This window comes from Cuculus canorus, chromosome Z (genome assembly GCF_017976375.1).
Source record: "Cuculus canorus isolate bCucCan1 chromosome Z, bCucCan1.pri, whole genome shotgun sequence".
NCBI classification, from domain to species: domain Eukaryota; kingdom Metazoa; phylum Chordata; class Aves; order Cuculiformes; family Cuculidae; genus Cuculus; species Cuculus canorus.
Window position 1 is genome coordinate 61,767,181 of NC_071441.1, and position 13,252 is coordinate 61,780,432.

The 13,252-nt window shown below is 37.8% G+C and overlaps 1 long non-coding RNA gene across 1 annotated transcript; it reads right to left on the bottom strand.

Moving 5' to 3' along the window:
- Positions 1-378: 378 nt before the first annotated feature.
- On the bottom strand, positions 379-12,809 carry LOC128850486 (uncharacterized). Its single transcript, XR_008447894.1, has 4 exons — positions 12,693-12,809; positions 2,456-2,607; positions 2,116-2,205; positions 379-1,629 (listed from the first exon to the last, which is right to left on the bottom strand). It is a non-coding gene; the product is annotated as an uncharacterized LOC128850486 (long non-coding RNA).
- Between the last annotated feature and the right edge of the window lie 443 nt (positions 12,810-13,252).

A 13,252-nucleotide genomic window follows, 5' to 3' on the forward strand; every position in this document is an offset into this window, starting at 1 on the left:
TACAATCCTGCCTTTCAGTTCTGGCCTTTCTATCCTTCCTGCCCACCCAGAACAGAAGTCCCTCCCTTTCATGTGACTTGGTCTCCCAGGAATGCTGTTTGAAAGAGTAAGAATATTTACCAGCTGCTCCATACCTATTGAGCCAAAGCACAAGGTTAAGTTAATTTGAAAGCCAGTTACAGCCAGAAAGAACAAATCTGAGAGGGGTGGCTTCAGGATTTGCTCACATTTTGAAAGGAACAGAAAAAGCAATAAAATGGAGGACAAAAAAAACCACTTTACTCTTTCTTCCACAGTTTCTTATTTTGAGGATTTCTAAAGGAAAATAATGTAATTACATAGTTATTTCTAGTAATAGAAATTCAAGTCTTCATTGGAGAGACTCACTTAGACTCACTTTTAAGTTTCAGAGAAGATGGACATAAAAATTCTTTCTATATTTTTTCAGCTTCTGCCAGTAAATATTCTTTCCCATTCCAGTGGAGCTGAAATTTTAACATCTGCAAAACATTTAGCAGTCACACATACAAAAAAAAAAAGTACTACACATTCCAGTAAATTATGCAGAACTTAGCAAGGTAAAACCATACCACATCTGCTTGATTCTAATAAATTCAAATTTAAAGGTGTTAAGATAATATCCTGGCTGAGTTGCCCATGCTGTGTCTAAAGACATTTTTTCACTCTCTGTCTTTCTACCTACTGCTTCTAACTGATTATCACCATGGTGGGGTAAATAATTTGCCTTCCTACCTCTCCCTTTTTGAGTCATGGGTAAAATCTGATCCATTCATACCGTTTACAACATCAGGCATCAACTGGTGAAATAAGACAAAGAAAAATTTGCTGGATTACAGAATTTTTTAAGGAGGTTCATGACAACAATAGCCTGCAGTGCACCTATACTTCCATGTTTGTTACAGAATTTAAATATTTTACTTTGTAATGAAGGGAAAGACCTACATCCTGTGCATCTTTCCGATCCTGCAGTCCAAATGTGGGTCTGGCTGACATCACTGGAAGGATTCCCAGAGGTTTCAGCCGTCCTGGATCCCATCTTACACGCCACAGACCTTGCTTGACTTTGCTATGTATTTAGCAGATAGCATTTGTACGCAAACATTATTTTATGGCCAAGGCTGTAAATATCACATCATTTCTGGTTTTGTTGTTTGCAACATGTGTATCATTGAAAAGAAAATAACTCTTCATTCTTCCTATTTCTGGCCTGGGTTGTAACATTAGGATTAAAAGATCAGTAACCTTCTACCTTAAGTAATAGCAGCAGAGTGAAGAGAGCTATAAATTTGTTTTGCCAGTTCTAGAAGTCTTTTCCTCCTTTCTGAGTAGATGTCTGATGATGGCAACATATTGATTATTTTCAAACATGTGTATGCTTTAAAAATCAAATGCCGAATTTGTATGCAGTTCAGGCAGAGAATCTTGTAAATTGGAAACCTGTAATTTTTTTTCAATTGCAGAGTAATACTTCGTCCTTAAGTTACCAGCTTTAACAAGAGCAGTTACAAGTCTACTTAATATCAGGTGGCCCTTGGTCTCACACTCAGCCTTTCTGCCATGCTTAGGCCTTCAACTGGCACTGAATACTTGTGTTGCATCAATTTCAGCCTGCAGAAGAGGAGATTGAAGGGAAACATCATTGTAGTGTACAACATCCTCACAAGGGGAGAATAAGCAGCAAGCGCTGATCTCTTCTCTCTAGCAAGTAAAGACAGGAGCCAAGGCAATGGCTGGAAGATGTTGTCAGGGGAGGGTTAGGTTGGATATTAGGAAAAGGTTCTCCACCCAGAGGGTGGTGGAGCAGTGGAACAAGTGTGAATGTTGGGGCTGTCCTGTGCAGGGACAGGATGCAATGATCCTTGCAGGTCTCTTCCAACTCAGGGTATTCTATGAATATAGTCTTGCATTCTAATTTGAATAAAAACACATTTTAAGCCTGTGAACTGAAAGAAGGCTACTTAAAATTGCTTGTCATTATCTTGCAGAATGTGTGATATTTCTAAGCCTAAGATATTCTTGATCAGGTCACACATGTGAGGCAACACGATACTAAACTAGGTGGGAAGGTGTTCCCCCTGGGAAGGGCTTGCTTACCTTGCCGACATGTGTTTTAACCTTGATTTGAATACATTTTGATACAAGTCCATGAAGATGCTAATTTCTCTTAGCATTGAGAAGTCTAATCTGGAAAAATATAAAAATAAAAGTAATACTTGTCTTTCCCTGTCCTAAATGTACTTAGCTGCACTGAAAGAGAGTGGAAGTTGCTCATATACTGCTACAACAATGAAAAGTGTTAGTAAATTTAAGATACATCCAGCTACTGCAGCTATTACAATATTTGTAAACATTACTGCCTGTTCAGTATTCAGCATTATCTCTGAAGAATAAAGAAATAGTATATAAACATATACAGATGGATAAAGTTGCTTACATGTTCCTTCCTTCATTCCACTGCCAGTATGTCCATAGCTGCTTTTCACATTACTTTGCACAGAGGTCTTTACTTCCCAGAAACTTGTTTTGTCTGACATGAAAGCCAAGGTTCCTTTATGATTCAGGCAGTAATAATATAGAATTAATGCCCTGTAGACAGCAAGAACAAATCATCACTTTCTCACTGGTTTTCTTACTAGGGGTTTCTTTTATGAAGAGAAAAAAGTTAATAGAATTATTTCCATATTATGCTATGAAATCTTTAAGGAAATTATAAAACTAATTAATATCAAAACTTTCATTTAAAGATAATAGGAGACATACTTTTTGCTAAACTGCAACAAAGATATTTCTCAGCCCAGTGTGATCAAAGTAGTAAATGTGAAAAAGTTAGCACAATTTAATTTGATCTGTTCAGTTTTAATTATTATTTTCACTACTCATCAAAATTTCTGATGGTTTTACAAGAGACTTCCTCAGTTTTTAATAAATCCGTATTAGTAAAGCTTTCCTTAGACTGTTTAAGCAATTAATTGACACGTTTATTAAATGCTCTGAGGACTAAAAAGAGAGGCCAACAAATGAAAGTGGCTTGTATGGAGAAAAAAAGTAAGAAATATTTTTCTACCGAGCACTATTTCCTCTACAATAAGCCCTTGTGAGGGGACTTTTGCCAGAATAAATATTTTCCCCACATGAGAAATAGATTGAGTAATGATGCTGCTGAATCAGAGTTGTACTGGGCTCAATGCTCCAAAACAAAAATCCTCCCTCTCTCCCTTGCCATTTTGTGTTTATTACAGGCTCTGAATTTTGTTGAATTCATGCCCTTCATGTTCAAATCCTGAGTTCATAGCTTTCATTGAATGAAACAGCTGCCAATACCACTTACCCTCGAAGATGTTGAATGTTTCAGGTGTATTGAAAAGCCTTTTTGTGATGTTTTGCATTGGCTATTGCAAGCATTTATCTTAGCACTTCAAAGTCTAATCAGGAAAAATAGGTGATGTTTGGCTTTCCTGCTTTTGAATGTGCTTGACTATAAATCTTTTAATAATGCTCACAATATGCCAACAAATATGAATAAGGTCTTTATGCTTCATTCAAATAAGTTCTTTTAAAATTGTGCTTATTTTGCAAAATGGATACAGGCTGTGATCAATGAAGCCAAAATACAGCATTCTATCACTTCCAGTTTTGAAAATCCAGCAGATTCTGAAAAAAAAAACCAAAACCAAAAAAAACCACACCACCCCCAAACAGTCTAGATTAGGAATATAGAGCTATAATGATATTTTTGGAGTGATTATGATATCCATGGTAAGTTTAGCATGTGGTTGCTAAATTTAAATGCTTCTTGAAATGGTGCTGCCTCTGTGCATTTAAACCTTACAAATAATTTGCTGTTGCTATTAGAGGGGCCATCATCGACACCCTCCACATTCCCTGTTCTCTGCCTGCAATGTTTAGATTTGGTGGTTTCTGTTGCTTACAGGTTCTTTTCTCAAAAGATTTTAGAGTGCTGAAAAGGTTTTTGTGGGTTTATGGTCCTTGAAAAGGAAACTTCTGGAATATAGACATTTTCCTGTTTATGGTAATTAGTCTGTAGATGCTACAAAGTGTTTCTTAACTCTGTTATCAGAGCAACTTGGTATATTTATTGTTCAGATTAAATGACTGGAACAGTATCAGGTAAAGTAATAGGCAAGGAGATAAGCACTTGGTAATTTGTTCATTATGTCAACTGAGCTTTTCACATTCAACCAAAGCCTTTTTTATTTTTTTCGTTTGGAACAACACAGAAAATGTGATAATCAGGAACTGCAAGGGATGACCATCTAGCAAATTATTGTGAAGCAAGTCGGTGGTGGTAATTGTCTCACCCTTGATCCCATAATCACTGAAGGGATCACTTCAGGATCTCTTTCATCCATGTCACTCACTAAGTTATTCAATTTTACAGGAAATCGGAGCCATGATGAGAAACTTCTAGAAGCCAAGACTAATGAAGAATGATGTTGTGACCTGGCGTATGCCCAAGAACTGTTTTCTAGCTAACTAGTCTTCAGATAAAGGTAGTATGAAAGGAAATATGGCTTTATCCTTCATTTTCTTCTAGGGAGTTTTAAGCCTAAGGAGGCTGGGAGGCAGAACAGAGCAGGTTGTTACTTTGTCCCTTTTGCTGGTCCATCATAATGTACAGGACAGCCTGGCGAAAGAAAAGCAGCAATTTGCTATTAGTACAGGGGACCAATGAATTAGAAATTTCCATTGACTAGAAGGGAGGACTGTAATTCAAATATGGTATCTGACAGACTCTGCCTCCAGGGTCTAATCTTAGTGCAGAGGAAACATCACTCTTACTCAGCAGTGCTCCAAAAATTGACAGACTCTCCCAAATGTTTAATTAAGACTAACAAAGTATAATTCCTTCTTACATTTTCCTTAATTTTTTTTTAATGTCAAGCATTACTAATAATACAGTGGAAGAATTCTGCTTATTTCATTAAAGAAAATACATTCTATTATTCCTCTTCTAACACATTAGTTTTGTCTTGTTTCCAAGTTATGCAGCTATTTGAATCTGTCCATGACATCTCAACTTTGGAATGATTTGAAATAACCTGTCAGTTGCATAATTGCACTCAACATTAAGCACTTCAGCAGTTCACAGGTTTCTCTGCTCCTTGATTGTTACACAAAACTATTCATGCCACTACTTAGTGGTAATAAGATGCTTGGCTCTACAACTCAGCTTCAGGGGAGATTTTGTTTTCTCTAAGAATCGTCTTGGTAGTTGCTGACTATGGCTCTCCTCAAGCCCATTATGTACTGTGTTACTATTTCTATTATTATCACACACCGCCTCTTCAGAGAATCTTTGTATAGATTTACACATATGTGTGTACTTGTCAAGAAATCTCTGCTTGTACCTACTGAAGAACTTTGTGTCTGTGTTGGTATTTTATTTAGTGACCCTTCCAACTCACTTGTTCCTTTTAAGAAAACACAGAGCACTGCATAAAGAAAAAAAAAAAAGAAGCATTCATAATTAGAATTGCATAGTTCTTGTGACATTATCACCTATGGATACATAAGGGTGTTGTAGGAACCATGCTGTCTCTAACAGTTGAGACTGGGAAAAGATACTTCATATATTTATGCGGATCACAAAATTACAAGGTCTGTAGTTGCAGCATGATTGTCATTAGATGCCTTTCTAATAGCGCTTAGCCAGTGTATATTTACTATAACCTTGTGTTCCAGAACAGTTCTTGGATGCGTTACACAGCTAAAATTAACTCCGCTCCTCTCATGTACTCCTCTTACATGACGTTAAACCACATTTCAGCTCCTGTGCTCTCATTAACAATCTTCCTCTTGCAGCTCTTTTTCTCCTGAGCAATGATTAGTTAACTTTGCTAGGGTAGAAGTGGGAAATATCCTGTTAAAAGGCTACACTCAAACACATCCTCAGCTTGCGTAAATCATTGTAATTCCACTAAGGCCGTGAAGCTACATAGGTTTACACACCTGCAAAATCCTGCCCTGTAAATCTGATATTTTGAGGACCTCTGCTCACAGGCTGTAGGACGCAGCTAGTGCTGGAAGTTGAGAGCTCTGCTGAAGTAAAGCCAGGCTGCTCCTCAGGATCCCACATATATTTCTGATTAATCCCTGACTCTAGTCTCTATGCAGAATGTTGAGATAAAATAAATATTGCAGTAAAAAATGTGTAACTGAAATCTTTGTGGATCTAGAACAAGCTAGTGCTGAACTTGCTCCATCATTACAGTGATCATATATTTTATATTGAATATGCATTATCAATGTTTAATTTTTAAAATTTATTTTTATTGTAGTGTAACTTATTAAGGAAATGACAGGTCTGAAAGAAATAAGAAACATTGTTGCTAAGGAGTAACATTTTTTTGCAGACCACTCCTTTGGCCAAATGTTCTTGCATTGTGAACACGCAGTTTATTCTCAGCTACTAGCTCTCGGATGCTAAGACCGATGTCTGAAGAAACAATAAGCACCTGTAAAGGAAGTGAATAGATATATTTTGTTCAATTATTTTTTCCTTAAAGCTCAAATCACTTTTTCTTTAGTTAGTCTGTCAGTACTCAAGAGTATTTCCTTTGATTTAGTCACACTTTATAAAATTTGAAGTATTGGTTTCAAGGTATTTTTTGATTCACAGTGGCATTTCCAGAGAGGAATTCATACATGCTTTTCTTCTGACACTGTTAAAGTAACATGCATTTGTAGTCTCAGCTCGAAAGTTACAAAACAGTGTTCTTCTGAAGGCCATCAGTTTAACATTATGCAAGGGCTTTGGTTCATAATTATTTGGCTGAGGTCCATGAGTGACATTTTTGCATACACATCTGCACCTCTGCACACACCCAATCAACAAAGCAGGCATTAGAATATGCTGATTAATACTCCAGATGGCATATGAAAGCCAGAGTTGGGACCTAACACCTGAGTCTTCAAGACTTTCCAGCTCAATGTCTTTTTCCATAGCATCAGAAGAGCCACACCTGGAAAAAAAGCTGTGATATAATATCTTCTGGCTCCCAGCCTAGGAATCATTGCTCCTTTCACCTAGACAAAAAAAGAGCAGCAAATGTAATTACTGTCACTATCATATTATCTGGGAGTTCTTGCATCACTCTCAGGCCTGTACAGCATTTTAAGATGAAGAAGCCACATTATAGGCTAAATTCTGTATCTTATGTCTTCATTACAAGTCCATGCAGAATAATGTTCAGTAATAGAACAAACAGGCAAAAATCATTAAGAGAAAAAGAAGTCTGAATTTATAATTGGGCATAGATGAAGTCTTTAGTGAAAATTTGCTGCAAATTCATGTGCAGATTTCCCAAGTGTCTCTGTAACAACTTGCTTACTGATAGTTATGCTTTTAACTGTTTGCTACTTTTCTGACCTCTAAAAAAAATTTTACTATGGATTTTATGAACCATTAAGTAGCAAGTGGGTGGAGTATTACCAACCACACAGCCAATACATTTCTTCAGGCTTTCAGTATAGCCTGCTCTAAGGCCAGCAAAACAATCAAAATGATGCCTAAAGATGAATGAAAATGTATAGGACTGCATACATCACAGCTATTTCACAAGAATTATTGGACATAAATTTCCAAAAAATTATGGTTTTAAAATAAACACAAAAGGAAATTCTATAATTCGTACCCTTGAGAAAACTTCATTTTCCTTTTAAAAGTCAGTATAAACTAACATCCTGCAAGCACTGGATTTTTTCCTAAAATATCTTAAATAAAAAGTTCTGTTTCAGTTACTTTTAGGCTTCTCCTGCCTTCCAGTTTAATTTCCTGAAATCCAATTTCCTATTGAAGGTTTTCTCAAAGTGTTTAGGCAAGAAGGCTAACCAGGGATGTCCCAGTTGACTGGAGCTTGGCAAAGGTGATGCCAATCTACATAAAGAGCTAGAAGGAGGATCCAGGGAATTACATCCATATTTATTTCCCCTTGGTGCTATGGAATGTTATGGAGCAGATCATACTGAGTGCCACCATTTGGCACAATCAGGCCCAGTCATCAGGGGTTCACAAAAGGCATCTCCTGCTAAACTAACCTGATCTCCTGCTGTCACAAGTTGACTCACTTAGTTGAGGAGGGAAGGGCTGTGGATTTTGCCTACCTAGACTTTAGTAAAGCCTTTGACACTGTTGCCCACAGTGTTCTCCCTAAAAAAACTGGCTGATCATGGCATGGATGGGCATACTCTTTGTTGGGTAAAAACTGGTTGGATGCGAAGGCATTGTGATGAATGGAGTTAAATCTAGTTAGCAGTCAGTCACAATTGATGTATCCCAGGGCTCCATGCTGGGGCCGGTTCTGATTAATATCTTCATCAATGATGTGGATGAAGGGATTGAGTACTCCCTCAGCAAGTTTGCAAACTTGCTTTACAAACACCAAGTGGAGAGGGAGTGTCTATCTGTTTGAGCATAGGAAGGCTCTGCAGAGGAGTATGGATAGGCTGGATTAATGGGCGAAGGCCAGCTGTATGTGTTCAACAAAGCTCACTGTCAGGTCCTACATTTGGGTCACAACAACCCCGTACATCGCTACAGGCTTGGGGAAGACTGGCTGGAAAGCTGCCTGGCAGAAAATACCTGTGGGTGCTGGCTGAATAAGCTGGTAAGCCAGCAGTGTGCCCAGGTGACGAAGAAGGCCAAAAACATCCTGGCTTGTATCGGAGCAGCAGCAGTAGGAGGAGGGAAGAGTCTGTTCCCCTCTACTCAGCACTGGAGAGGCTACACCTTAAATACTGAGGTCAGCTTTGGTCCCCTCACTACATGAACGATATTGAGCTGCTCGAACACGTCCAAAAAAGGGCAATGAAGGTGGTGAAGGGCCTAAAGAACAAGTCTTGTGAAGAACAACTAAAGAAACTGGGGCTATTTAGTTTGGAGAAGAGAAGGCTGAGGAGAAACCTATTGTTCTTTACAGCTACCTGAAAGGAGATTGTAGTGAGGCAGATGTCAGTCCCTTCTCCCAAATAAGAAGTGGTAGGGCAAAAGTAAATGAACCAAAGTGGCAACCGGGGAGGTTTAAAATAGATATTAGGAAATACTGCACCAAAAGTGTTATCAAGAACTGTAACAGGCTGCCCAGGAATGTAGTTGAGTCACCATCCCTGGAGGTTTTTAAAAGATTTGTGGATCTCGTGCTTAGCAACATAGGCTAGTGGTGGAATTGGCAGCATTAGGTTGGGATCAATGATCTCAAGGGCCTTTTCCAGCCTAAATGTTTCTGTGATTCTAGAATTCTATGATTACAATTTTCCATAAAATTTTCCATCTCTTTCATATGCAAGTCAGACTCAGTACAACGGTCAGTACACTGGAATTGAAGTACCCAGAAGAGGTCTGCTATAGGACTGTGGCATTTTATACAGAATCCTGGTATCCACAAAAGCTATTTCCATATATTGGACTTGGCCTTATGAAGAACAAAGGAAGAAAAATTAGATGGCTTTGAGTGGCAACAGAGCAAAACAGATCTTTACTGTCAGTATGGTGGGATGCAAGTCTGTTGAGTTGGTGATTTTTTTCCCCATGATGTCAGAACGCAGTGGCAAGCATCGCCACTTGTTGTATATGTTCAGGCCAGGGTGAAATCCAACCATCACCATGGCAAGAGAGGAAGCTTTTGAAGAGCTCATCACTAACTTGAACTTGAAGCAGCATAATAAGAAGTGATTAATGACTGAAAGCAAAACGTTTTTTTTTGTTTTAGTCCGATATTAAATAGACAGATTCCACTTCATAAGATCGCATGCATAACTGGCACTGAAGGAGATGCGTGGTAGCCTTTCCAATAGACAGGTCAGCGATTTCCATGGACCTAGAGGACTGAACCAGTATGTCTAATCATGATAGCTACCTCATTTTTATGATAGGAATTATATTTTTAGTATATGCCTAGTCCTGCATCCAATCCAATACAAATGCTTTTCAGTTCTATGAAGCCTGCTACTGTCAATCCTGCTTCACAAGACAGATAAGAGCACTCAGTAAGCATAGAATAAGTACCATTTTTAGTTCTAATAAAGAGAGAGATTATGTCATAGGAATTTGCACTGAAGGCTCAGTATGATAATGTGAGTTAGATGCAGTTAGCCATCCTTTACGCTAGTGTATTTGGGAAGCAAGGTAATGTTTATACGATTTCTTTGCAATACCTGCAGAATTACCAAATTGTGGTTGATTTTCTGTAGCTTCTCCAGCTGATCTGACCTGTCCCTTGTCGCTACCATCAGCAGAGATCTAGTACCAGCTTATAAAAAACATTTTCATTTATTGGGTTATTGAAAGAAATAATTTAAATCATTTTGCTTTTCTCACTAATTTTAATATCTGCTTAAAAATATAGTTATTAACATTGGTGTAAATCATAACCTCATGATCCTGCAACAATGAAAAATATTTGGCATTGTACTTTCACATTCCACTGAAGAGGAAAATGTTATCAGTATTGTCATCATAGCCCAAATACTAAGATATGCCAGTAACATGTGCATATTTTACCATCTGATCTTCTGCAGGAGTAGAACAGTTACAACATTTTATGAAGGAGTTATGTAATTTATTTTCTTTATTTTCTTATTTTATATAGCAAGTATAGAGGTTAGAAAACCAAAATTAAGACAGAATTATGAAAATAGTACTGGAGAATCCATTCATATCCAAACCTAAAATTTCCGGTGTTATTCAAAACTTGGAATTTACTTGGTAAATGTATCATTTGTTCATATTCTTTGTGCAGTTATGTTATTTTGCACATGATAAATTATACAGAACTTTTACCACTCAGTCCTACTTTTCTTGGTGAGTCATTTTTCCTCTGATTTACTGAAAAATATGAAGTCCAATGGGGTTTTTTAAGCTGAAGCAAAAGAGTAATGATTCACGATGGTATTGTTTTATTCACTGAGCTTTTATTTAATTCTTCATAGTTTTCACTTTCAGGTAACCTTCGAAGTGTAGCAAAGTTGTCCAACAGAACTTGTGGTCTGAGGTAATTCAGTGATAGACTGCTCATTTGAACATGCAGCAGTGGTTGGCATGTAAGTCTGAAGAAATTGTCAGGATTCATTAATAAAAAGGAAAAGATTGTTTATAATACATCAGATACTGCCTGGCAGGAGTGGAATGTGGAGAGGAGGCAGGGTGTTTTATTTTTGGTGAAATATGATAGTGAAAGCCAAGTGCTCTTCTCTTAAACAGGATTTGATTTAGTCTGGTCTTTCCTTACTGGCAGTCTAACATCCATTTTACACAGATTGTTAATGAAATTGTGAATAAATCCTACATAACGCATATCTGCAAGATATAGGCTTGAACGGAATGAGCAAGAAATACTGTAGAACAATTTGATGTTTCTGGTAATAATGTCTTACTGTTAAATACATATTGGAATGCACCAAAAATAACCAAATGCCTGCAGAGTTTGTTTTCTAATCCTCAAATCACAAATTGAAACTTGTAGTTGCTGTACATCAGTTGCACAAAGGACTAATTTAACTTATAACACAGCTTGATGCTGTGCAAATGTAATAAGTTATTAGGCTATTGGGAATGGTAGAGTGGAACAGCTTTGTTTTGATGCTACTGCTTCATCTGTTATTAGTAACTTCAGCTCTCACTAGGACACCGATAGAAGCACTACATCCTCATCTACCAGGTCAGAGAGGGCAGATTCTTAGAATATTATGACTGCCTCACCTCTTCATAAGAAAGGCAACATCACTGTTGCAATTTTAGCCCTAAACTCTGTCAAATAATGCAGAAACTTATAATCACTGAAGTGATGACCAAGCCTAACTTTTCTGTACACAGCATGCTCACCTGAAATAACTTACTTCCTTTGGACTGCCACTGTGAACGTTCAGGACTAAAATACTGCCTTAATTAAGCAGTTCCTTGTTTGCAGCTAGAACAGAATCATAGTAGCCAGAGTTATGACCACTCCTATGCAATGCTCTCCAGTTCCAGAGTAAGAACAAAATAAAGCCCTTTTCAGTCACTTCCTCATCAACCTGAATGCTGAGAAAGGTTGTGCAGGTGCTGGTACTTGACCGAGCCCATGTTTTCAGTAATTCAAACTATAATTAGAATCTAAACATTAACTTTAAACCAATATTAAATATTAACCTATCCCTAAGGTATTTCTTACTTATGCATCATGTAGCAGCATTTTAAAGGCTTCCTATTTTTAGCCTTTAAAAACGTACTTCAGTTCTTCAAGACAATAAAAGTTATGGATTTTTGCTATCACATTAATCTGGTAACAAGGATAATAAAGTCAAAACTAAAACTTGATGTGATATTTTGACAAATTAATGGAAAGGATAGCTTACTATGTTTATAATAGGTGAGAAAATACTGATGTGCCAAGACATCATGACCATGGGTTGAGCTTGATGGATAAAAAGAAAAAATCTATTTCTTTCTCATCATTAAAACAAAACAAATATGCTTCTGTTCTAGTGATTAGAACATACCAGTGAATATATATTCAGGAGATGTATGTGTGTACACCACACTGTGATGGGTTAGTGTCCGCTGTCAGCTACATGTCCATTTGACTGCTCACTCACTCCCACTTTTTGGCAGGAATGAGGGAGAAAACAGGATATGAAAGTTAGAGGGTTGACATAAAAGCAGGGAGATCACTTACTGTCTTGGGCAAAACAGACTCAGCTTGGGAGAAATTTTATTCCATCTGTTTCTAGAAAGAAAATACAGACTTTAGAAAAAACACCTTTCCTTACCCCCATTCCCAAGTTTAACTTCCCCCCTGCACTCCCAGCTCTTCCACCAACCTCAAAAGCCTGTGGGCAATGAAGGGTTACAGTCAGTAAGCGATGGTTGCTCAGTGTCAACCCTTCCTCTTCACACTTTTTCTCCTGATACAGCACGGACTCTTCAAGGACTGCAGCTCCTTCAGGGAATAACCAGCTACTCCAGTGTGGGCTTCCTCCCAGAGCTGCAATGTTCTGTCTACTTTTTCTCATTCTCTCTCTCTTTTTTGCCCTTTTCTTTTTCCCTCCTCTATGCCTGCCTGGTGTGTTCTGGCATTTCTTAAATATGTTTTCACAGAAGGGTCTCTAGCTTTGATTGTGGGCTCAGCTACTTCCTGTGTTGGGTCTGTTGGAACCAGCTGGAATGATTGTCCCCATCTTAGGTCAACCCCTGATATTTTCCCACAGAGGCCACCTCCAAAGCCTACACACAGGA